Source organism: Lissotriton vulgaris, chromosome 1_2 (assembly GCF_964263255.1).
Source record: "Lissotriton vulgaris chromosome 1_2, aLisVul1.2, whole genome shotgun sequence".
Lineage (NCBI taxonomy): Eukaryota > Metazoa > Chordata > Amphibia > Caudata > Salamandridae > Lissotriton > Lissotriton vulgaris.
The window spans coordinates 328,330,275-328,356,974 of NC_141686.1; the positions used below are offsets into that span (position 1 = coordinate 328,330,275).

General features: G+C 47.4%; 1 protein-coding gene and 2 pseudogenes across 1 annotated transcript in view; 1 reads left to right on the plus strand and 2 right to left on the minus strand.

Moving 5' to 3' along the window:
- LOC147736649 (collagen alpha-1(XII) chain-like) overlaps window positions 1-26,700 on the plus strand; it is a 145,067-nt gene that overhangs the window by 77,982 nt on the left and 40,385 nt on the right. The gene's annotated exons all lie outside the window — the stretch shown is intronic.
- On the minus strand, window positions 15,777-20,600 carry LOC147736650 (28S ribosomal RNA; annotated as a pseudogene).
- On the minus strand, window positions 22,096-22,824 carry LOC147736651 (18S ribosomal RNA; annotated as a pseudogene; the record flags this gene model as incomplete).

Sequence of the window (26,700 nt, forward strand, 5' to 3'; positions counted from 1 at the left end):
CATTAACATACAGTCAAACCATTATACCACAGGATAACTACATGAGATACCTTTACATACCGTCAAACAATTCTATCATAGGATAACTACATGAGATACCGTTACATACACTCAAACCATTATACCATTGGATAACTACATGAGATACCTTTACATACACTCAAACCATTATACCATAGGAGAACTACATGAGATACCTTTACATATACTCAAACCATTATACCATAGGATAACTACATGAGATACCTTTACATCTTGCCGCCATCAGCCTGATAACGAGGCCACGCCCACTATCCTGAGGCCACGCCCACTGGTAACATATAAGTCGCACTAATAGTGACAGCTCGCATTCAGTCTACGAGACAGCTCCTGAGGCGGAAGCCGGGAGGATCGCTTAGCGTTTTTTAAACTTTGTGAATCCTGTTTATAATTGTTTTTACCTGTTGTAGCACTTTCCTCTGGGCACTCCCCCTCCTTCAACTCGACAGCAATTACCCCGCGCAGCTGACGTAAACGCTGCCGCGGGTACTAACTCATTCTTGCCGCCATCAGCCTGATAACGAGGCCACGCCCACTATCCTGAGGCCACGCCCTCTAACCCGAAGCCACACCCACCCCCTTCGCCCCCTAAGGATGTGCCTCAGTCGGACGCGCAGCGGATGCATGCTGAGGGCGCGCTGCCAGCGCGCCCGAGGCGCACCAAAGGCAAGCCCGTCTGCGCCCGTCCGCGCCAGACCGAGCCCTGAGCCCAGGACCTCTGCAACTCTAACACCATCTCCATTGAGGTACACCGAAGAAACCCTCCTCCAACTCGGGAACATCTTACCCACTCCTTGCCGCCACATTATCTCTTTAGAGGAAGGACAATCCTGTTGCCCGATTTGCCCATACAGGCTGACGCCACGAATCCCCTCGAAAACACGATGGATTAAGATGACTCTACTCAATTGCAGGTCCCTCCCGAAACACCGAGCAGAAATCAACCTGCTCTTGCTGGAATTTGAACTCGAGGTTCTTTTTCTCACTGAAACTTGGATCAATTCCACTTCAGACCCTGACATAGTTCAAACACTCCCCCCAGGTTACCTAATCAAACATCAGGACAGACTCTCCGGCATAGGGGGCGGAATCGCGATTATTTACAGAAATAACCTGTCCTGTCACCTCAAGGACAGCCCAATTCGGGACTGTGAAAACTTCCGTTTCTCCATCCACTTATCCCCGTCAAAAACCCTCTCGGGAATCCTCGTTTATCGCCCTCCAGGACAGCAAAGTCTTTTTTGCGAATCCCTAGTGGAAACGACTTCCTCTCTTAGCTGTCTATCCCCCAACGTTACGGTCTTAGGAGACCTAAATCTCCATTTCGATGACCCATCAAACAAAATAGCGGAGGACCTTAAGGAAGACCTAGCCTCCCTTAACATGCACTTAAAATGCAATCAGTCCACCCACTCTAAGGGCCACTTGCTGGACCCCATATTCACCAACCTCCCGAGCCTAGTAGTGAACAAACCCCTTCCCATCCCTTGGTCAGACCACCATTTAATCCCTTTTAAGCTTCAACTCGCAAACGAAGCTCAGGACAGACCACCTCCCCAAGCACCATCCCGCCCTTGGCAAAAACTTGACACGGCAGTTTGGACCCACGAACTAGCCTCCACTACATCTGAGCTCGACCCAAATCCCTCCCGAGCAGAAGTCCAACTCCGCTCCTGGATCGAACAATCCCTTGACGCAATCCTCCCCGTTAAACCCCTTCCCAGTAAAAAGGGAACTTTTAAATCCCCCTGGTTCACCCCAGAACTACGTGAACTCAGAAAAAGGTGTAAAAAGCTCGAGCGACTTTGGAGAAAAGACTGGGATAACAAAAGTAAAAATGAATACAGGTCAGCCATGAAGGAGTACAAAACCTGCATAAAAAACCCCCAGGCTACATTTTTCGAGGGAAAAATACTAGCTGCAGCTAACTCCGCCAAAGAAACCTATCGTATTGTTCGTCTTCTGACAAAAACCTCGGAACCACTGCCCATATCAGATCCATCCGGCACTAGATGCAATCAGCTAGCTGAGTTTTTCTCAACAAAAATCAATAATATCCTCAAAACCCGCCCCACCCACAGTACCTCCCCTCACCCCCCGATGCCTCTCACTTGTCCGGAGGCTCCACGTCTCGAGGCGTTCTCCCAGGTGTCCACAGAACTGTTTCTAACCACCCTTCATACAGTGAAGAGTGGGGCTCCCACAGACCCAGCACCCATGAGCAAACTAAAACTGGTCGCTTCTATGGTCTCCTCCCCTTCACCAACCTTATCAATACGTCTTTTGCTCAAGGCATCGTTCCAACCAACTGGAAAAAAGCCACAGTCCGTGCACTTCTCAAAAAGCCCCACCTCGATCCCGCTGACCTGTCTAACTTTAGACCTATCTCCCTCCTCCCGGCCATCAGCAAAGTGGCTGAGACAATTGTCAATCGACGACTTTCCCTCTTCTTAGAATCCAACAACCTTCTCCGCCAATCCCAGACAGGATTTAGACCAGGACAGGAAACGGACACTGCACTCCTAGCCGTGGTCGAAGAGGAAAGAACCATCCTAGATGCGGGAGGATCAGTGGCAGTGATCCTCGTGGACTTGAGCGCCGCCTTCAACACGGTGGATCATGCCATCCTCATCCACCGTCTTAGCATGGCAGGAATCTCCGGTTCCGTCCTGTCTTGGATCAAATCCTTCCTAGAAGGCAGAACCTTCCAGGTGACCGACGGCTTAGTTAATTCCAGAGCTCTCCCCCTCCAGTGTGGGGTCCCCCAGGGCTCCTCCCTGAGCCCAACACTTTTTAACGTATATTTATTTATTTATTATTTATTTATTTTTAATATTTCTAAAGCGCTGCTTATACCCGTAGGCGTCTTGGCGCTATGAACCAGTTATTTGTGAATGACTCTGAGCAGGAGTGATTATTGGGTGAACAACCAGGTTTTCAAGAGTTTACGGAATTGAAGAAGAGTGGGGCTTTGTTTGATATTGAGTGGCAGGGTGTTCCATAGCTTGGGGGCAGCTACCAGGAAGCGCCGATCGCCCCAGGTGACAGTTTTGGTGCGGGGGGTGACTAATTGATTGAGAGTGGCTGACCTTAGGGCTCTGGGGGTTTGTGCATTTGTAATTGATCTTTTAGAAACTGGGGGCCTTGATTGTTGAGTGCCTTGAATACAATACAGAGGGATTTGAATTGGATTCTTTTCTGCACAGTGAGCCAGTGAAAGTCCTTTATGCTGTTGGAGATGGATTCGAATTTGGTTTTGCCAGCGAGCAGGCGGGCTGCCGCGTTTTGAATAGTCTGCAGTTTGGTGATGACTCTAGATTGAGCGTTTAGAAAGAGACCATTGCAGTAGTCCAGGGAGGACAAGACAAGAGAGGTGACCAGTGTCTTGATGGCTGAGTCAGGAAGGAAAGGATGTATTTTCCTGATCATCTTGAGTTTCAGGTGTGCAGAAGACACCATTTTATTGGCATGGTCCATGAAATTTAGGGCATCATCGAAGATGATGCCAAGGTTCCTGACTTTGGTGGCAGGCGTGGGAGGCGTGCCGAAGGTCTCAGGCCACCAGCTTGAAGGCCAGGCTGGCAGAAGTGTTCCAAAAATGAGTACCTCGGTTTTGTCAGAATTCAACTTTAAACAGTTGGTAGACATCCAGTCTCCTATATCTAAGAGTCCTTTATTGAATTGTTCGGCCACTTGATCTCCATCCCCTTTGATTGCCAACACTAGTTGGGTATTATCGGCGTAGGAGGTTAGGCTCATCCCATGAGCTTTGATGGTTTTATCAAGGTCCGACACATCGATATTAAACAGTGTCGGACTCAGGGATGAGCCTTGAGGAACGCCGCATGGGGCTGAGAGTTGGGCCGATTGAAAGGGTCCTAGGATGACAGCCTGCATTCTTTTGGCAAGGAAGGACGCAATTAGGTTTTTGGCAGTGTGACAAATTCCAAAACCCTCGACCCGGTCGACCAAGATGGTGTGGTCAACCATGTCGAAGGCTGCAGATAGGTCTAGCAAAACTAGAATGGCTGTGCCTCCCTGGTCCCTAATTACCCTGATGTCGTCAGCAGCCTTGATCAGGGCTGTCTCTGTCCCATGGAATTTCCTAAATCCGAACTGGGTGTTATCCAAGAGATGATGTTTTTCTATAAAGTCGGAGATCTGGGAATTCATTGTTTTTTCAATCACCTTCGCCATGAAAGGGAGGCTTGCGATGCGATAGTTTTTTAACTCACTTTTATCAAGGGATGGTTTTTTTAACAGGGGTTTTAGTAACGTATTTTTAAGGGGATCTGGGTAGTTGCCTGATAGGAGAATGGAGTTGCAGACCTGGGTAAGTACTGGTATGATAGCCTCCATTACCGGCCGAAGTACTGAGAGTGGGCAGGGGTCCAGAGGTGATCCTGATTTGATGGAGGACAATGTGGCTTTTATTTGATCTGGGGTGACTGGTTGAAAGCTGGGAAATATGTTGGCTGGGGACGGGATGGGGAGATTGACTATACGCGAAGGTGAATTAGCAGCAAAACCCTGGTAAATATCGTCTACTTTGGTGTAGAAAAAGGAAGCAAGAGCATCACATAACGATTGCGATGGAGGGGGGGTAAGATCAGGGGCGTTACCTGATAGTACTTTGGTAATTTGGAACAGTTGTCTGCTGGAATTTTTGGCGTTCTCGATTTGGTTACTGTAATAATCTTTTTTTGCTTTTGTTATCATGGCTTTATAGAGAGCCAGTGCTTCTTTGTAGGTAATTTTGCTGACTGTATCATAATCCTTTCTCCATTGTCGTTCCTTATTGCGATTTATTTGTTTTTGTGCCCTTAATTTGTCGTTGTACCAGGGGGCAGTTGGTTTAGATCTGTTTCTGGACCGTTCTTTGGTAGGGGCTGATTGGTTTGTAGCCTGGCCCACCCAGGTGTAAAACTGCTGGAGAGCTAAATTGGGCTCTGGAGACAGTGTGGGACGGGTGTGTTCCAGTGTTAGTTTTAATTGGTCATGGTTCATGTTTTTTCAATCTTTAAAGGATTGTTTAGGCGTGGGGAGTGGTCTGTTACCGCACTGATTGTGCGTAATTATTTTTGCAAAGATTGCGTAGTGGTCCGTCCAGGGCATGGGCAAGATGTTTGTTATTTGCATGCCTTCTAGATTAGAGAAAATGGGGTCCAAAATGTGGCCTGCTTGGTGGGTGGGGGACATGACACGTTGTTTCAGTCCTAGAGTTTCAAGATCAGAAATAAGGGTAGCAGAGTCAGTTAGGTGAATAAGGTCCAGGTGAAAATTTAAGTCGCCTAGGATTGTAAAAGCACTTTCTGTGGCTACAGATTCCATCATGGAATTGATACTGGATAGGAACGCCGCTTTGGATCCTGGGGGTCGATATATCAGAATCCCCTTAAAATTGAACTGGGGGGAAGAATTAATGGCAAATTGCATAGCTTCACACGAGTTAGATGGAATAGGGGTTATTCTGACAGGATAGGAATCTCTGGTTATTACGGCCAGTCCACCTCCTCTTTGTTTGGGCCTATCCTGACAGTTGGCTTTGTATCCATCTGGTACTGCGATAGCCAGATCAGGCTGTGAGGTATCGTCAGTCCAGGTTTCTGTGAGAAATAGTACATCTAATTTGAAATCGGTGATGAGATCAAAGACCTCCTGCCTATGCTTTCCAAGAGAGCGTTCATTGATGAGGGCTATAGATATGCTGACTCCTTCCTCCTGAATATTGGTTGCAGAATTGGGGTTAGAAAGAGGAGGAATGGTATAATTACAGTGAGGACATGGGGTGGCGAGGTTCTTATGGATCTCTGAGAGATTAATATCTAAGCAGCTAGAACTTATGGGTGGCCTGAGAGCAAGGAGATTTTGGCTGGAGTACTTTATGCCGGCTTCTGACCTTTGTGGGACAGGGGTTGTGGCCCTAGGCCCGGTCCCGGCGCGGACGGGCGCAGACGGGCTTGCCTCTGGCGAGCCTCCGGCGCGCCGCCGGCGCGCCTGCTGCGCACGCCCGCTGCGCGGACGTGGAGTACCTCCTGTCTTATACAACCTGGGGGCGGGAAAGGCGGGTGGGCTGGATTGACTAGAGCGCAGCCCTTACCTCCTCAAGATGGCGGGTGAGGTGGGTCAGGTCACGTGACTGTGACCGAGTTGGGTAGCGCTGTTGTCGGTGACTGCAGCAATCGCGCTATGCACCGCGCGCTCGTCACAAAGGTAAAGACAGTTTTTTACAACCAGTTCTGTATTTAAAAATACACAAAATGAGAGTCCTATGCACGGACAATCACGATCTCGGCAAGCGTTTTAAAAGCGTTTTAAAAGCAAAGAAAAGTAGGAGAGTCCCCCGGCTTCCGCCTCAGGGGAGAGCAATTTATCAAATAAAAGGTTTGCCTGTGAGAAAAGATTCGCCCCTTAAGTAGTCTAAGAGGGCGGGAGGGCTGGATTGACTAGAGCGCAGCCCTTACCTCCTCAAGATGGCGGGTGAGGTGGGTCAGGTCACGTGACTGTGACCGAGTTGGGCAGCGCTGTTGTCGGTGACTGCAGCAATCGCGCTATGCACCGCGCGCTCGTCACAAAGGTAAAGACAGTTTTTTACAACCAGTTCTGTATTTAAAAATACACAAAATGAGAGTCCTATGCACGGACAATCACGATCTCGGCAAGCGTTTTAAAAGCGTTTTAAAAGCAAAGAAAAGTAGGAGAGTCCCCCGGCTTCTGCCTCAGGGGAGAGCAATTTATCAAATAAAAGGTTTGCCTGTGAGAAAAGATTCGCCCCTTAAGTAGTCTAAGAGGGCGGGAGGGCTGGATTGACTAGAGGGCAGCCCTTACCTCCTCAAGATGGCGGGTGAGGTGGGTCAGGTCACGTGACTGTGACCGAGTTGGGCAGCGCTGTTGTCGGTGACTGCAGCAATCGCGCTATGCACCGCGCGCTCGTCACAAAGGTAAAGACAGTTTTTTACAACCAGTTCTGTATTTAAAAATACACAAAATGAGAGTCCTATGCACGGACAATCACGATCTCGGCAAGCGTTTTAAAAGCGTTTTAAAAGCAAAGAAAAGTAGGAGAGTCCCCCGGCTTCCGCCTCAGGGGAGAGCAATTTATCAAATAAAAGGTCTCCCCTCGAAGACATCGTAACTCCATTCGGCATAAAAACTGTTATGTACGCCGAAGATACCCAGATGGTCGTCTCTATCAACCAGTCGACCAAATGCCTGACCAACTTCTTATCCTGCCTCCAGGACATCTCTCAATGGATGTGCGATTCTCGTCTGAAACTTATCGGAGAGAAATCTGAGATCCTTCTTTTGGGGGACCCACGCAGACTCCCCCCTTCCCTCACCTGGCCACCTTGCATGGGATCACCCCTACCCCCAAGACCGAAGTTAAGAGCCTTGGTATCTGGATGGACCAGGACCTCAACTTTAAAGTCCAGGCGAGAAAAACCACCGGCACATGCTTTGGCCTCATACAGATAGCTCGAAAAATTCTCCAATTAATCCCATTTCGGTCCAGGAAAGGAAATGCAGGGTCTAGTTAATTCTAGACTGGACTACGGAAATGCCCTATACTTAGGTGCTCCTTCATCGGTCATCAAGAGACTGCAATGTGCCCAAAACGCCGCGGCCAGACTCCTGACCGGGACCAAATCCAGATGCTCTGCCAAACCTGCCCTAAGATCATTACACTGGCTTCCGATCCAGGAAAGGATCACCTTTAAAACCCTTTGCATCTCACATAAAATACTTCAAGGCAGAGGCCCGCCTATCCTGAGATCTCTCATCAAACCATATCACTCCAACAGACAGCTTAGGTCAGACTCCCTCTCCCTGGCCAGTGTCCCCAGAATAAGAAAGGCCCGCTCAGGGGGGCGACTGTTCACATATAATGCTCCAAAGCTGTGGAATTCCCTCCCACTCCCCATCCGAAGAGAAACCAACCTACTGGCCTTCCATAGGCGATTAAAGACTTGGCTCTTCCCATAAAACCCTCCCCACAACTTCTCCCCTCTGATCGCTGCAGGTTGATTGACAGCGCTGGGATGCCCCAGGGTAGCTATGCGCTTTACAAATCCGAAATCAAATCAAATCAAATCATACACTCAAACAATTCTATCTTAGGATAACTACATGAGAGACCTTTACATACACTCGAACCATTATATCATGGGATAACTACATGAGATACTTTTACATACACGCAAGCCATTATACTATAGGGTAACTACATGAGATACCTTTACATACACTCAAACAATCCTATAATAGGATAAATACATGCGATACCTTTACATACTCTCAAGCCATTATATCATACGATAACTATATGAAATGCATTTACATTAGAGGTGGGCAAAATATTCTGTTCCACCCACGGACTTGGCAGAATTTTTGCCACTTCGGGTTACTCTTTAACACAGAGTTCTGTCCAAATTCCGGCAATGGCTATCAGGCAGACCTTTTTCTCCTTTGAGGCTCCAGAATATGCGAGCTGGTGAGAGTGAGTGAGATTTGGCATCCCCTGGTACAATTTTTTAACGTAGGTGATTGCCGGCGTTTGCGAGCAGTTGTGGTCAGAGGGCTACCTTTGGAGTAGATTTGATGCCACTCAAGTAGATTTTCTACTGAGCACCAGCAACATCACTACGAATAACCGAGCGCTCTTTTGCAGTTTGTGCTGATTTTTAGCGCTACTCACGTTACCAGTGGTAAATTATAGTGCAAGCTGCATATTTTACACCTATTGGCAGAATTCTGCGGAATGTCATGGAGTTTTTTATAACTCTGCGAGTTGTGCCCACCCTGGAGATGTGTGGTGCAGCGGCCAGGGCAGCTGACGTTGGAGCAAAGAGCTCACGGTTCGATACCTGGCTCCAGCGGCAGCTCAGCCTAGCACCATGTGACCCTGGACAATAGCTTACTTAATTTCCACGACGGCCCCCAGCGCCTTGGGACCCATAAGGGTGAGTAGTTTGTGCTTTACAAATACTGAATTCACGATTTTATTTTACCCCTAATTTGCATACACTGAAACAAAGACCTAGTGGGGATCCAGCTGGGATTCAAGGTATTGGGTTTTACATTTTTGCAATAAACATTTTTACAATACACACATTTCCAATTGGCGGAACAGGGCTATAAATTGATTTGGCCGGAATCACAATGTTTTTGTGCTAAAACTGGAATAGGATCATATGTTTCCAGGCTTCTATGTCAGAAAGCTAGCAACAAGGTCACATCCCCTCTCCTTAGACACTTTAGGATCACTGTACCTTACACTGGGAGCTTTTCATAACTACTGTAATGTAATGTAAAATACATTTCTATAGCGCTTCTACCACTCCAAGGAGCATCTTGGCGCTTAATATCAACCCAGATGGAAAAGGTTAGTTAGCTGAAACAATTCAAGAGAACTTACATCCTTTACACTAAGGCTTTACAGGCAGCATCAGTAAGCGTGAAAACCCAGGTCTTCAGGGCTTTCCTGAAAAGAGATTCTGATGAGATTTGCCGGAGCAGAGGTGGCAATTTATTCCATGCTCTGAAGCCCAAAACAGCCAGAGATTTTCCACCTTTGGTGGCAAGCCTGAATTTTGGAATAACTAGTAAGTTCTGGTTGGAAGATCTCAAACTCCGAATGGGTAGGTAGCGTTTAAAGCCTTTAGAAAGATACCTAGGCCCTTGTGAATGGAAAGCTCTAAAAGTAATAACTACAATTTTAAATAAAATGCGTTTATGTATTGGGAGCCAATGAAGAGCTTTGAGTGCAGCTGAAGCAGATGATTTTCTGGGCCAACCAAGAACCAGGCGAGCGGTGGCATGCTGGACCATCTGCAGCCTGTGGAGCACGGCTTTATTTGCTCCCGCATACAGGCTATTGCAGTAGTCCAGTCTTGATGTTATAAGCGCCACCGCTACCGTTTTCCTTGTTGACAGTGGGAGAAGGTCAAAGAATTTCCTGAGCATTCTGATGATATGGAAGCAAGTGCCAGCCACACTAGTTGCTTGTTGCTTAAATGACAGTAAGTCATCAAACTTGACACCTAAGTTACTGTCAGAGGAGATGGTATTGGGAGGGGCTTCATCATCTTCAGGCCACCACTGCTTAGGGGAAAACAGGTTTTGGGGACCAAACGGTAACATTTCAGTTTTCCCTGAATTACATTTGAGATGGTTGATCTTCATCCCCTCAAATGTAGCAGTCAGGCATTTTTTAAGGTTTTCTTCAGCTTCAGGCAGCTCCCTGTCAAGTACCGGGATGAGCTGCGTATCATCAGCATAAGATATTGTGCTGATCTGGTAAGAGGAGATAAGCTCGATCAGGGGGACCATATATAGATTGAAAAGTACAGGGCTCAAGCTAGAGCCCTGAGGTACCCCTGTACTGATGGATTTTTCTTCAGAGTTGAATTCTCCCAATACCGTGACTTGACGTCTTTGGCTAAGGACGTTTTTGAACCAGTCCAGCACTACTCCTCCTATCCCTGAGCTGAGTAGACGGTCAATCAAGATTGTATGTGAGACCGTATCGAAGGCCGCCGATAGATCGAGTAATATCAAGACGACCTTCTTCCCCTGGTCCATAGCAATTCGCAGGGTCTCTGTTGAGAACAGGAGGGCAGATTCTGTAGAGAGTTTGGACCTAAAGCCTGATTGGTTGGTGTGCAAGATGTTATTGTCTTCTAGGAATTTTGTGAGTTGTCTGTTGACAAAAGATTCGGTCAATTTAAACACCACTGGCAGCAGTGAAATAGGACGCAGATTAGAGAGAATAGTAGGGTCAGACAAAGGTTTTTTCTGAAGAGGTTTGACGGCAGCTAATTTCCAGTCACAGGGAATCTCAGCAGTGGCGAGTGACGAATTGATAATGCTATTAATAATAGGATTTACCTCATTGACCAATGCTCTTAAAAACATAGGAGGACAAGGGTCAAAAGGAGATCCCGATTTGCTAGACAAAATGGCCTGATGTGACTCCTCTAAAGAAATGGGCGAAAAAACATTAAAATAGGACATATTGGGATTGTTCTCCCTGTTTAATTCCGTCCTTTCCTTATCAGAGGAAATCAGTATCGGTTGGGGAAAGTCCTTGACAATATCTAAAATTTTCTTTTCGAAGTAGTCAGCAATAGAATTGCAGAGGGGCAGAGAAGGGGGGATTTCCTGTACGAGTGCTCTAGGGTTTGTAAAGCTGTTGACAATCCTAAATATGTCTTTTTGTCCATTTCCAGAGGAGGCTATTGCCTCTAGGAAGTAAGCTTTTTTCGCTGATTTAATTGAGGCGTGCTACTTTATAGATACTACGGGCATCAGCCTCGTAATTCCTACGCCACCTGCGTTCCAATGATCTTACTTTACCTAACTCTAATTTCAGGGCTGAGGAGAACCAAGGGGCACTCTTTTTGTTTTTAATACCACCTGAACTTTTCAGATTCATTGGGTCTGACTGCTTACTTAATGCTGTGATCCATTCACAGAAATGCTGGTTGTCTATCGAGGTGTGCCCAGATAGTATGAGTTTACTCTCTATGGCTTTCTCCAGAAGGTCTGGCTGGGCAAGTAACTTTTTCCAGTCGGGTTTATGACTTCCCACTATTCTTTTTTTGTTTTTTTCTGGAACATTATGTTTTAATACAAGGTCAAAAGGAATGAGTTTGTGGTCTGACCAGATTTGGGTAGAGGGGGGTTTAATGGTCAGAATGTCTGAGTTGGAACAAATACAATCCAATATATGGCCTGCTCTGTGTGTGGGTTCCTGAGTCGACAGAGTTAAACCAAGGACATTGATTATATCCATGAAGCACATTACCACTGGTTCTTTAGCTGAGTCTAAATGGAGATTGAGATCCCCTAGCAACGTAAAATGGGCAAATCTGAGCGTAAGATCGCTCAGTACATCCCCAATGCTCTCCAGGAATTCTTGAGGTTGTCCCGGAGGGCGGGATACCAGGGCGCCAGAAAACGTCAAGGAGTCATGAATATTTAAACAAAAGGCCATAGCCTCTGCCCCCTTGATGTCTGGCAATTCATAAGTAGTGCATATTATGGTGTCACGATGGATAATCGCCAATACCCCTCCCCGTTGCTCCTGTCTGTCCAAACGTTGAATTAGAAACCCTTGCGGGAGGGCCACTGCTATGTCTGGATTACACCAGGCCTTTAGCCAGGTTTCTGTAATGAGGAGCCAGTCTAAATCCCCTTCAGTGATCAAATCGTGAATATGTTGTGCATTCTTGCACATTGATCTTGCATTAATAAGCCCCACTCATAAAATGATGGGTCGTGGCTTCCCATTGGATGCTAGCTCTGGGCAAAATGTTAAAATGAAATGTTGGCAGCAGACCGGACAGTCCCATGTATCAGGTTTAAGAACATCATGGCAGCGAGTGGAGAAATTATTCAAGGAAAGAAGATAGGCTCTAGACAAGCCAGAGCCTCTACTTAGTGGGACATTACGCATGGCCCTTGGCGCTTCCTTAGCGCTGACGGGCGCAGACGGGCAGGACTCTGGCATGACTCTGGCATGACTCTGGCATGACTCTGGCATGACTCTGGCATGACTCCGGCGTGGGTCCGGCGCATCCGCAAAACGCGTCCGCTACGCGGAGAAAGGCCGTCCCCTTTTATACACAACTAGAGCTCAGCAGAGCGCTTACCACCCCCAATATGGCCGCTGCGGGAAACTTCGTCTACTCGGTACCGATCTCTCAGCGTCTATGCTCAGCTGAGAGTTGCCCGAGTAGTGGAAGGGGGAAGAGGGATGTCTTGCAGGTAAAAAAGATTCGAAAATCAAGCTAAAAGTGCCACACACAAAATAAAACCTGGGCACCTGTCAAGCTATGACGAGGTGCCCTGCAGATGTCAGCAAAGACCTGTGAAAAGCGGGATAAAACATGCAATGACTGGGAAACCCAGCATTTATGGTTACAGATTGTATTTAATTCTAGGTTTAAAGAAAACAATGCTTAAATTCTGTAGCGTTTTATATCACGTATGATTAGACTTTTACATTTGTGATTAATCACACCTTTTACCCAGCTCAGTAATCTAGATTTGATTTAATCCTGGCTTCTGTATATTTTTCGAACATTTCTTTAAACTTCAATAAAGATGCTTTTACTTCACTGTGACTGTATCATTACGTTGCTTGTGGAGTCCCCCAAGGTTCCTCACTTTCCCCTCTTTTGTTTAATTTATACATCTACCCTCTAATTTTTATGTTACAGCAGCTCGAGGTCAAGGTGTTTAACTACGCCGATGACCTCCAGCTAATTTTCAACCTTTCCCATTCCCCTTCCTCTTCCCTGAACGTCCAGTCCGTCATGTTGTTCATCCAGGACTGGATGAACTGCAACCACCTCAAACTCAATCCAGACAAGACGGAGTTAGTCTTGACCGGAGGTGGTTGCAGTCCCTGGTCCCCCTCCCACTGGCCTTCCTCACTTGGTGTCCCTCCGCTTCCTGTTCCCAAGGTCAAAAACCTTGGCATTCTTCTCAATTCTTCACTTTCCGTTCACTCACAGGTTTCCTCAGTTGTTTCCTCCTGTTTTTTTTCCCTTAGAACTATTAGGAAGATCTCTCGCTTTTTCTCTCTGCCTGCGTTAAAAGTCATAGTGATGGCCATGGTGCTCTCGCGCCTTGATTATGGTAATATCATCTACAATGGCGCCCCAGCCTACGCCATTCGCCGTTTGCAGCTAGTGCAGAACCAGGCTGCCCGCCTGATCCACGGCCTGCCTAAATTCCATCGGGTTACCCCCCTAATGCAGGCACTGCACTGGCTGCCGGTGAAAGAGCGTGCCCTGTTCAAACTCGGCTGTACCACATTCCAGGCCAAAATGGGCACCGCCCCGGAGTTCATCTGCTCCGCCATCAAACCCTACTCACCTGGCAGAGAGCTCCGCTCCTCCCATCAGGCCCTGCTGACCATCCCCCGTTTCCGTAAGAAAAAGGCCGGAGGAACAAAGTTTGCAGTCCTCGCTCCTGCGTTCTGGAACTCCCTCCCGACCGAACTTCGACTGACTTCCTCCTACATAGAGTTCCGGAAGGGTCTTAAAACTCTGCTCTTTGCCCAAGCCTACAAGGTCTGATCCCCTCCGCTCCTGCCATCCCCCTCGCAATCCTAAAGCGCCAAGAAACCGCTTGGTAGTAGAGCGCTATATAAATGTTTTTAAATAAATTCAAATTACATTTTGTTCCTAGTTCTGGTTTAGCTGGTGACATTGAGAACTAGAAGTTTGAAGAATTTCTAACATTGGTGTCTGATAACATAGCCAAGGACAATGTCAGCATCAAATTATCTTGAAGACTGTAACTAATCGAGCTCTAAACATTACTGAACTTGATGCCAGACCAATAGGAATCCGCTTAATTCCATGTGGGAGACTACTGTGCCTTGTTCAACAAAGGTAGCATTTCCTGTTTGTTAACTAGGGGATTCCAATCCACCCAGATATCACTATTCAAGCCCCTCAAATCCACACACATCCTGTCGGAGCCATCAGTGTGCACTATACTATGGAAGAAAGCTACTCCAATGCTTCTTTCGATTCAATCGGTCCTATTTTGCCTCACTGATCAATTTTAACCTTCAGTGATTTGATATAAAAGGTCCATTCTAGACCACAAGTGTTTCCTCAACACAACCTGGAGAAATCTTTCAGGATTCCTAATTAAACTATGATACGCAGGGATTATGTTAATCTAAATCTCCTAACTTTGAACCCGTCAGACTGGAATGATCCGCCTTTGGGCTGCAGTCAATTCCAGAACCTACGTAAAATTGGCACACATATACATCCTCACCGAGTGTTCCCTGTTTTGATCTATATCCTATTAATTAATCAGTAGGTTTTGGAACTCTAGAGAGTGTTAGAATTGGGGTCTCTAGTTGGCAGAGGTAGGTACCTTTTACCAAATAGGGACCCTTGCTTCTAGTCAAGGAAAGGGGGGTACACTCTTGGATAACCCCTGCTCACCCCCTTGGTAGCTTGGCACGAGCAGATAGGCTTATCTCAGAGGCAGTGTGTAAAGCATTTGTGAACACATACAGTAATACAGCAAAAACACTGCAAATGGGCACCACACAAGTTTAGAAAAATAAAAATCCACAATACTGTAATCAGTAGGGGTGGGCAGAAAACTCTGTTCTGCTCTGCGGCCAGCAACCTGACTCCCCTGCCCGGTACCTGCTTCTGAAAGCAGCCAGGCAGGGGAGAACCTGGACCCTCAGCTGGCTTGCAGGACAGGGGGCTCCCGCACCCTAGGACACTGGGATGGAGCACGAGCTCGGGCCCGGTCCCACCTTCTGAACCCTAGCCAAGCCAGGGAAAGTCTACCTGGGCCCGGTGGACCCCCGTACCCAGCGCCCGGACCCTCGGCTGGCTTGCAGGATGGGGCCTCCCACACCATGGGATGGAGCACAAGCCTCGGGCCCGGTCCCAGCTTCCGAACTATAGCCAGGCCGGGAAGAGGCTCCCTGAGCCCCCGTGGACCCCCTTCCCCAACGCCCGGACCCTCAGCTAGCTTGCAGGACAGGAGGCTCCCACACCCTGGGACGGAGCTCAAGTCCCAGGCCCGGGCCCAGTTTCCGAACCCTAGCCAGGCACGGGAGAGCCTCCCCGGGCCCCGATGAATGCCCGAACGCTCGGCTGGCTTGCAGGACAGGGGGCTCCCCCACCCTGGGACACTGGGATGGAGCACGAGTCCCGGGCATGGTCCTAGCTTCCGAACCCTAGCCAGGCCGGGGAGAGCCTCCCCGGGACCCGGTTGACCCCGTCCCTAGCACCCGCACCCTCGGCAGACTTGTATCATCAGTAGGGTAAAACTAACCTGTCTCAAAACGGTCTAAACCCAGCTCATGTTCCCTATTAGTGGGTGAATAATCCAACGCTTGGTGAATTCTGCTTCACAATGATAGGAAGAGCCGACATCGAAGGATCAAAAAGCAACGTCACTATGAACGCTTGGCCGCCACAAGCCAGTTATCCATGTGGTAACTTTTTGGACTCCTCCTGCTTGAAACCCAAAAAGTCAGAAGGATCATGAGGCCCCGCTTTCACGGTCTGCATTCATACTGAAAATCTAGATCAAGCGAGCCTTTGCCCTTCTGCTCAGTGGGAGGTTTCTTTCCTCCCTGAGCTCGCCTTAGGACACCTGCGTTATCGTTTGACAAGTTTACTGCCCTAGTCAAACTCCCCACCTGCCACTGTCCCCAAAGAGAGTCGCGCCCAGCGGGCGCAGGGCGCTTGGAGCCTGAAGCGAGAGCCCCAAAGGGCTCGCCTCACCGGGTAATTGAAAAAACAATAAGAGTAGTGGTATTACACCGGCGTCCCGAGGGCCTCCCACTTATCCTACACCTCTCATGTCTCTTCACAGTACCAGACTAGAGTCAAGCACAACAGGGACTTCTTTCCGTGCTGATTCTGCCAAGCCAGCTCTTTTGGCTATGGTTTCACGAGATAGTAGGTAGGGACGGTGGGAATCTCATTCATCCGTTCATGCGCGTCACTAATTAGATGACGAGGCATTTGGCTATTTCTGTACCACCTCGTGGTGGCTAATTCTGAGTTATTATGCTACCCATCAGCATCAAATCGGTTTTGCTTCCAACAATACAACATTCTTTCGCTCCGGAATACAGCCACAGTGAACGCTGTCCTCACTGGAACTGGTATCACGTATAGGCCAGAGATAGTACACCCTGCAGTACTATTCCAACAACGAACAGTCCAGAGAAATGAAAGTATGATTAGCAGGACATCAATAATCAATGTGCGGTAATTATGTGTATGTAATTATTTGAGACCTATTCATCATTCAAGAGATTTCAATACGTATGATGTACATAACTATATCATAAATTGTTACTAGCACATATTTATTAAAATACACATCTACAATTTGCACATCTAACTAGAAAATGCACATCTATAAAATTCTCAAAATTCACATCTATAAAATGCGTAAACAGAAATCTACTGTGGCAAAAACTAAAGAGAATGAAAATCCCTTCAACACTGCTTAACCAACTAATTCTTTTGCACAGCGATACCTAGGTCCAGGTTAAACTGGGAGCCGGGGACTTCTTAACTAAGAAAAACCCAACCAGCACAGGAGTAAAGCAAGGATGCGTGTTAGTGCCAACTCTGTTCAATCTTTTTATGGCCGAACTATCAACCGCACTAAACGAAAATAACTCCCATGTACCAAAATTAGGGGGCTTCCAGCTGTCCAATCTATTCTATGCTGACGACCTGGTGCTAATTAGCCAGACCCCGATAGGCCTACAGCGGCTCCTTGACATCACCTCGCAATATTCCAGAACAAATAAACTCAGCATCAATTATGACAAAACAAAAGTCATGTGACTTAACCATTGCAAAAAGAAATTAACACCAAGTTGGTTCATGGATACAAGGAAACTGGATGTTACAAATAAATACCGCTATCTGGGAGTAATCATAGATCACAGGGGCAGCTTCATATCACAACGAGAGGAAATAAAAAAGAGTGGCCTAATGACAACTGTATCTTTAAGAAACTTGAAAAACAAGATCGCCGGGCCAAACCTCTCCCCACTAATAAAGCTGATCCAACCCAAACTGATTCCATCTATTACCTATGGAAGCGAAGCAATGAGAGGCAGGGATGCCGAAACAGTAGACGGAGTAATAACAAGAGCGATGCGCATGATTTTTGGCCTCCCGCGGTACACCTCACTGGCGCAAATCCGACTCGAATTTGGGTTGGTAAAAGAAGAGCTGGCTCGCAAGGGAGTATACCTTAAAAGTTGGTACAAAATCAGTAGGGGAGAGGCAAATACCCTTAACGCACTTCTTTGGAAAGATCTACAAAGTAAAGACCACAGCCCAGCAAGGCTTTTTCTGGAGGACGCAATAAAACAACTGGGGGTGCGACAACTGTGGGATCTACAAGGTAACCTGGCATGCTTCAAAAAAGCAGTAAACAACACTGTCAGGAAAGAATCTCTCTTACAAGACAAAGCTTCACTAACGGAGCGAGCACACGGCTGGCTAACTGTAAAAACTTACAATAAACAAACATATCTTTTGACCAGCTTTACCAAAAAAACACAAGAGTCATTTCTAAAATATCGGCTTGGAGTATTGCCCGCAGCAGACCACATGGCCCCCTGGCTGCATCCCCCAAAACCAGTAAAATGCCGCCTGTGCAGGAACGATGAGGAAAACATCTTACACCTCATCACGATCTGCAAGGAGCTGCAGCAGGAACGCAGGAACTTGCTGAGACCACTATTCAACAAAAAAAGGATCAGGTCCTGCAGGCAAGCGGTCCTGGCTTGCTTTTCAGGTGATGAATTCCAAACGGTTGGTCGACTGGTAAAATATATCGAAGCCGCAGAAGCCAGAATCCACATAAAGAAAGAATAAATGGAAAAAGAAAGCGCATTTCCAACACACCAAGAGCTAAATTACTGGGATTATGCAGAGGCACAGCTGGCTCACAGGTATAAATATGGACAGACCACTAAAAAGCACTAGTATACGGGCAAAAGGACGGCCTGCCACTAACAAGGAATGTGGACTACAATGCACCCAGAAAGGGAAATGGGGTCAGGTTAACAATAAGAAACCTCCCCCGAGGACTCGCTGTAATGACTTAGTGGCGGGCGAACATTTCTCCCTAACAATTTCTTTTAAACTTTAATTTTTAGTACTGTTTAATCTGTGTTTTTAACTGCTTTTATTGCTGCTGGTTTTTGTAATGGTTTTTATTAACTGTATCTTTACATCTATAAAATGGACATCTATACTAAATCTTGTGTCAACTATAAACTAATGTGTTAAAACAATATGCTTTATAAGGGTGACATGTGTGCTGCAATAAAGTGTACATCTTAGTATAAGCTTAATACTCAATTGTCCATGAATACTTGGCACATTTTAAGAGTGTTCATTAAAGTAGTCAGGCAAACATTTTTCCCGAATGGGAATGAAATTTGCAGACCTAGATCAGCTGGGACAACATCATTACATTGAGGCCAAATACCACGATATCCAACTATAAAGCCATGAAATTTTACAGTGTTACATTTGGTGAGATCTTTGATTTGCTGTGACAGATCCTGATAGTATTTAACTTTACTCTCAAACGCTAATTCAAGGGAATTCTGTGAGTTTTCATAACAAATTGAAACATCAATCACTACAGCGGTACCATTTTTGGTAAACACTACATCTGGTTTTCGTAGTTCACCTTGATTATTCTTAACAGGAGGTTCCCTATATGCCATCCAACCACACCTTTTTGCTCTATCAATGAGCAATTCCAGAATTTTATTGTCTTTTTATCCTAATAATGTCCTTGGTGTTAGGACATGGTTTTAGGACATGCGCCTGAAAGATGTGGAATTGTTTCGCAAACATCATTACAATACCCACATGTAGCAAATGTACGCTTTCTTCCACTAGTGATGATTTCTCTAGTATAATAAACATTTGCTCTTAACATCAGCGCAGCTGTGTACTGATTTTCTTTCATTTTGTTATGCTTGCTGATCCAGAAATTTGAGGTTGGATTACTTTCTAAGCATTTTATACCATCACCTTGGACAGGGAGATTTGCCCATTTCTCAAATTCTTCTTTTCTCCAATCATATGTTGCTAACAAATTCAAAGCATAACTCAGAAACCTACTGTCTAAAATGTTGAGTTTGTGCGTTTTGATGATGTTATCAGTTTTTTCATTTATTACTTCTCCTGTATACATGAATGAATGAGCTATGTACAGATCTGGAGCTGCCCTGAGATACAATAAACTGTTGACTTTATTTAGACCAATTGTTGTACATAGTTTTGGTATACTGAGGCCCCAAAATGATCTTTTCGAATATAGGAGACCATCACATGTGTATGCCGGAAGGTGTAGAAAATGTATGACATACTTTTTTATTGTTTGATCCAGAACATATAAAGTTTTAGCTTCTGTTCCAGTCATTTCCAATTTAAATTACAGTTTAGGGACCAAGTACTGACACAGAATTGCTATTTTGTGCGTGGGCGTAAGTGGTAGATTATCAAGTTTTTGAGCACAATTGACAAGAGCCTCATTAATTTTGTTGTTGCCTGCATGGGCAGTGTGTGGATCAAAGAGAGTCATAGTTACTCCTGCCGTTTACCTGCGCTTCATTGAATTTCTTCACTTTGACATTCAGAGCACTGGGCAGAAATCACATCGCATCAACACCCCCCTCGGGCCTTCGCGAGGCTTTGTTTTAATTAAACAGTCGGATTCCCCTGGTCTGAACCAGTTCTAAGTCAGCTGCTAGGCGTTTGCCGAGGCAGAACGCCGGCCCGCGCTCCGGAGAGGGGTCACAGGGAGAGGCAACCACCGCAACTGGGGTGATCCACAGGAAAGGCCCGGCTCGCATCCAGAGTCCCCGGTGGAAGGCGCCTCGTCCAGCCACGGCGCACGCCCAGCCCCGCTTTGCGCCCCGGCACAACCGACCCAGCCCTTAGAGCCAATCCTCATCCTGAAGTTATGGATCTGACTTGCCGACTTCCCTTACCTACATTGTTCCAACATGCTAGAGGCTGTTCACCTTGGAGACGTGCTGTGGATATTGGTACAGCCCGGCACGAGATTTACACCATCTCCCCACGGATTTTCAAGGACCAGAGAGAGCTCACCAGACGCTGCCAGAACCGCAACGCTTTCCAAAGCTTGGGCCCCTCTCTAAGGTTGAAGCCATTCCAGGGTACCCTGCCCTTCACCAAGAAAAGAGAATCCCCCCCGGGTGCCCTCCGGCTTCTCCGGGATCGTTTGCATTACCGCATTGGACCCGCAAGGGCGCCTCTCTCTGCCACTCTGGGTTCGGGGATCTGAACCTGACTCCCTTTCGATTGGCTGAGGGCAACAGAGGCCAACGCCCCTCCCTTCTGAACGGCGCTTGCCCATCTCTTAAGACCCATGTTCAACTGCTGTTCACTTGGAACCCTTCTCCACTTCAGCCTTCAAAGTTCTTGTTTGAATATTTGCTACTACCACCAAGATCTACACCTGTGGCGTCTCCACCCAGGCCCTCGCCCGGGCTTCTGTGCTCATCGCAGCGGCCCTTCTACTCATCACAGCTTAGCTCCCGTGGCTCTCAGTGACGGCGATGGCCGGGTATCGGCCTGATGCTCAAGCGCCATTTTCAAAGCTAGTTGATTCGGCTGGTGAGTTGTTACACACTCCTTAGCGGATTCCGACTTCCATGGCCACCGTCCTACTGACTATATCAACCAGCACCTTTTCTGGGGTCTGATCAGTGTTGGCATTGGGCACCTTAACCCGGCATTCCATTCATACTGCAGCGCCAGTTCTGCTTACCAAAAGTGGCCCACTAGGCACTCGAATTCCATACCCGGCTCCACGCCTCTCAGCTCGGCCACACGCACCGGGTCGAACCGGGTACCTGGCAACAAAGGAGGGTCGCCCCAACTGCACATCAGCCGTCTGTCGCCGGACGGCCAGAGCCGTGCCAGCTGGCTGGCAATCAGCTCACCACTGTCCTCGCCTGGGTCGGAGGAGCAGGAAGGGAAGAGCCAGGCGGCACCCCATCCTGCACACCTCACACCGAGAGGAGCTGGGGTCCCTTCACAGACCCTCTGCCCCTTCTCTTCCAGGCCGCTCTGCCGCATGAGAAGGGCCGCTCCTCGGTCACACGGAACCCGGTCAGGCTGGACTCGGGCACAGGAGGGCCCAGCCAGCTCCAGGGCCTTTTCGAGGGAGGGGTGGTACCAGCCTACGGATGCACTGCCATTCAGTTTCCTCCCCACCGCTGGAGGGGTTGTGCTGAGTGAGCTTTGGTTCTGTCTCAGTCACACATTGGCCGAGCATTGGTCGTGCCTTCCCCAGGTGGAAGAGGCCCACCGAAGTCCCAGTCCTCACCAAAGCACCCCATGCGGCCGCGGACCGCTCTGCCGGCCGGGGCATGCCAGGGCAGGGCTGGGCCCTGTGCCTATGGTGCATACTTGCTGGAGGTTGCTGAGGGCTTCAGGCTGGCGCCATCGGTCACTCGGGCCGCTCCGCCGTTAATGACTCTTCCGCAGGTTCACCTACAGAAACTTTGTTATGAATTTACTTCCTCTAGATAGTCAAGTTTTATCATCTTCTCGGCGCTAAACCTGGGCTGTTGCCGACCCAGGTGGGGCCGATCCGAGGACCTCACTAAACCATCCAATTGGTAGTAGCGACGGGCAGTGTGTACAAAGGGCAGGGACTTAATCAACGCGAGCTAATGACCCGCACTTACTGGGAATTCCTCGTTCATGGGAAATAATTGCAATCCCCAATCCCTATCACGAATGGGGTTCAGCGGATTACCCGCACCTGTCGGCGAAGGTAGACACATGCTGATCCGTTCAGTGTAGTGCGCATGCAGACCGGAGATCTATGGGCATCACAGACCTGTTATTGCTCAATCTTGTGTGGCTGAACGCCACTTGTCCCTCTAAGAAGTCAGACGCGGACCGCTGGGGGTCGCGTAACTAGTTAGCATGGAGGAGTCTCGCTCGTTATCGGAATTAACCAGACAAATCGCTCCACCAACTAGTAAGAATGGCCATGCACCACCACCCACAGAATCGAGAAAGAGCTATCAATCTGTCAATCCTTTCCGTGTCCGGGCCGGGGGAGGTTTCCCAAGTTGAGTCAAATTAAGCCGCAGGCTCCATTCCTGGTGGTGCCCTTCCGTCAATTCCTTTAAGTTTCAGCTTTGCAACCATAATCCCCCTGAGGTAATATAAATTTTATGGTCATGTTGTGTTCCCTAGCGCGTACCCCACCGACTCCATGTACGAGTTAAAGTGCATGTAACTTCCCTCCTGTACCAGCTATGAAGACGCAAATACATTTGCGTCCAACGTTAACTTGTCCTCTTTCGGACCCACCATGAATGGGTTAGATGGTCCGTTCCTAAGTATGCTATGCCAACGTCTTTTTGAAGTGTACTCCTACGTTTTTCAGCCTGGCTGAAAGTAGGCCCTGAATCTCTGCCACCGAGCCTCTTTTCTGGCTTCTGACTGCGAGGGCCCCTGCCCAAGCAGCCCCCGTACCCGTGAACTCTGACTTACTTCTAGCGCGGCCCTCCGTGCTCAGCTCAGCCTGCTGCCTGCCAAGATTGACTATAACCTTCGAGTTATCTGTTTTCCTCCCCGAAGATACATTCCAGCCTGCTAGTTTCAGTAAACATCCTTCCTCAGCTGCAGGGCTAAAGGGCCGACCTGTCTCTATGCAAGTAATTCATAGCCTCTGTTGCCATGCTTCCATGGAAGGCCCCATGCCCCCACGCTTCTCATACAGACACTCAGGCGCTTATACACGCACTCACAGCAAGTATAGAATAGCTTCTGCTCTAGAGACCTTTCTGCCCAGATAGCTTAGTTCCTAAACATCAGATATCAGATATGATAGAAGCACAAGTTGATCTGACATGCCAGACTTCTGTCTCTTTCCGTCAGTGTAAATGTCAAGTCCCCTGCACCCCGTCAATCACACGTCATGCAGCTGCGCGCGCACCCAAGCTTCCGATTTCTGCTGACATTGCAACATTCTGTTAGCACCACCCCTTGGTGCCACCCACTTGCGTCACCTATCAGTGACGTTTCTAGCACACACCTCTAGTTCACGCCTAGTTTACGCCTAGTTTACGCCTCTTGATGATGTACTAGTACCACGTGTATACTGTTATCTTGTTTTCTCTCAGCTGTTACGCCTCTTACATTGAACATTATGATGTAAATCAAGTATATAAGCTATGTATTGTCAATAAACGAGAGCGCGCTCATCTATCCCTTCTGACACCCTGTGTGGTGGTCAGAACATGATATCCTGATTCCTTTATGAGGAATAAAACCCTTAGAAACTCTTACACCACGGACTCTGTTTTCCTTCATTCTGATTGAGTTATTACTAATCAAGTACTTACCTGCATAGAAATTAAGAGAGTAAATTAATTATTTACGTCATTTTGGCGCCCGAATAGGGACCCCTCCCCCACCTCACGCGCCGGTTGGCGCGTTGCATACTGTGTCCCCTGCCATCAGTTAGATGGAATACACGTGTACTGGCAGGATTTCCTGCATCTCCCTCTGATCCACGGAGGTGACTAAGACTGCAATCAGTGCCCAGACGAGGCGGTGAGGAGTGCGGAGGATCCCGACCAGAGCCCAGCCGAAAGAAGCAAGGTCCGAGGTGTGAAGAGGCCCACCAGTTTTCCGAAGTTTTCCGAAGTTTTCCGAAGTTTTCCGAAGTTTTCCGAAGTTCCGAACCGAGTCCAGTCGAGTTTTCCGAGGCCTTCTGTTTTCCGTGCTTCCCGGTGAGTACCATTGCTGGGTCGTATCTAGACGGGTTTGGGTACGCAAGTCCGGTCTGCACTGTTTTTAGGCAGTGTATCTGTACTGTTTAGCAGTATATCTAGTATTCCGAATTTCTGAAATTCTGCACTGTTACAACAGTGTATCTGTACTGTTGAGCAGTACATCTAGTGTAGAGGGGTAGTCATCTATGTTTTAAATGTTTTTGTAATTAATGTCGTGGTATGAATGTGATTGTTTTTGTGCATTATTGTGTTTCTTGTATAAATAGTTACAGTCGACATTAAGTATCAAGGATCAAGCATTTCAGTATCAAGTAGGCACAATGCCGTTTTTTAACAAATTAAAGCAGATAGGAACTAGGAAAGGGATGTTAGAGGAAGAGATTCCAATCCCCCCTAGGGACACTCCAGGTAATTTTATGTACAATAAACATGGCATAGACGCCATTCTGTATCTAGAGTTATGGACCGATTATACCAAGCACCTAGAGGAAAGATACCGATGGCCAGTTAACGGAACATGGGATGCCGAGTGCATCATAAAGGTAGAAGAAATATTACGGAAAAAGAAAGCTAGACAATCTCAGAAAGACGCCATAGAATTTTGGCGTAAGGAATCACGTAAGCGTGCTGAAAGAGCACTCCGTAGAGAAGACAGACTTCAAGAATCAGAAAAGGCCCAAGAAAACGAATTAGTTACTGAGGGAATTCGAGTAAAATTAGAACAAATAGATCGCACCCAAAATAGCCAAGTGAACAACATGTATCTTTTGGCCGAAGGTACCCCTGACGCCATCTCAGAAATACCGAAAAATTTGCCGTTACCATTGGTTCCAACTAAAGTAATGCACAAGACTACTAAAGACATATTCCTAAATTCCTATCTAGATGATGTAGCACCAGCTTACACCAATCTGCCTGTTCGCGCCCTGCCTGCAGACAGGGACGGGGGTGGTACTCCACCCCCAGGTCACGTTCCGCCGGTACCGCAACAGACTTCTCCTGTTCCGCCAGCCCGCCACTTCCCCTACTCAAAACTGACCTACCGAAACCACGTTTGCCTGATCCACCTAAACGACAAGTTCACGTTCAGATACAGACTCCGCGGAGAGATAATGCCCAAGCATCCGCCTCAGGAGGTGCGACAGCGGGTCTACAGACCCCGCCACCGACACACAGATTGCATTTAAAGGACACACAGAATCCTTTCCAGTCTCCCCACTACTCATCCCGGCTTGAGGCATTGAAAGATAGGATGTCATTCTGCAGATATGATCCAGTACCCGGAACAGACGATCTAATGGTATTAGCATCACTGCGCTTAAGATCTGCCACCGATAGCTTGTTATGCTGTGTGGGAATGCAGGAAGCCCTCGACAGACTATACAAATTCATACAGACAGGGAAAGACCCCGACAGTGTCCAAGCTGCCATGTATAAACAGAAAGTTGACATTCAAAAACAGATATTACGATTCTTCATTAATTGTGTAATAAGAGAACGAGACAGGCCTGGAACAGATCAGAGTGAATTAGACGTATTGAACAAGTGGGGCCAAAATATAGCAGAAGCAAAACATGACAAGGGGACTTGCATAGCCGCTATGTCCCAGAAAATTAGAAAGGCAATATTAACTGCGCATCAGGAAGCAACTGATAAAACTTCCTCCGAGGAAGAAAATGAAGATGAGACATCAGGAAAGTCTACAGACACTATAGCATATGTAGGTAGGGGAAACTACCTTAGGAAAGGTGTCCGTCCGGAGAGCAAGAGAGTTTTCTTCTCTGCCTTAACGAATCCGAATTCTGCTGAGCATCAGTTCCAGGAGACTGATAAAAGGCTTCGAGATCGAGTTGGGTACCATGTACTCAATTCTATGGATGAACAGGAACTAGCCCGTTCAGCTGTATCATGGGCCGAGAATGCCGACATATATAATGATGATACCGTAGCACAGACATTTTTGAACCTCTCCCCCGACGAACAGAAATTAGCAGGTGTATACATGATTCAGCACCTTCTCATTAAATACAGAAAACATTATTCCGATCCAGGTCCCTTACACGAGACACTAGAAGCACTACTGATGGATAGATGGAGAGGCTTAAGTACCAAATTAATTCAAATAATTCTAGAACAACGACGCAGATATGATACCTTTGTAAGTTCTGAATATGTTCCCGCCCCACCTCCAGAGAGGAAAATGTACCATATGCAGTGCGGGGGTGGTATTGAAAGTCAGAACCCCTTACGAGAAGTGCACCCTGTTATGGGTGAGGACAAGGTTTTGAAACGCGTGTATGTACACACGCCTCTGACTA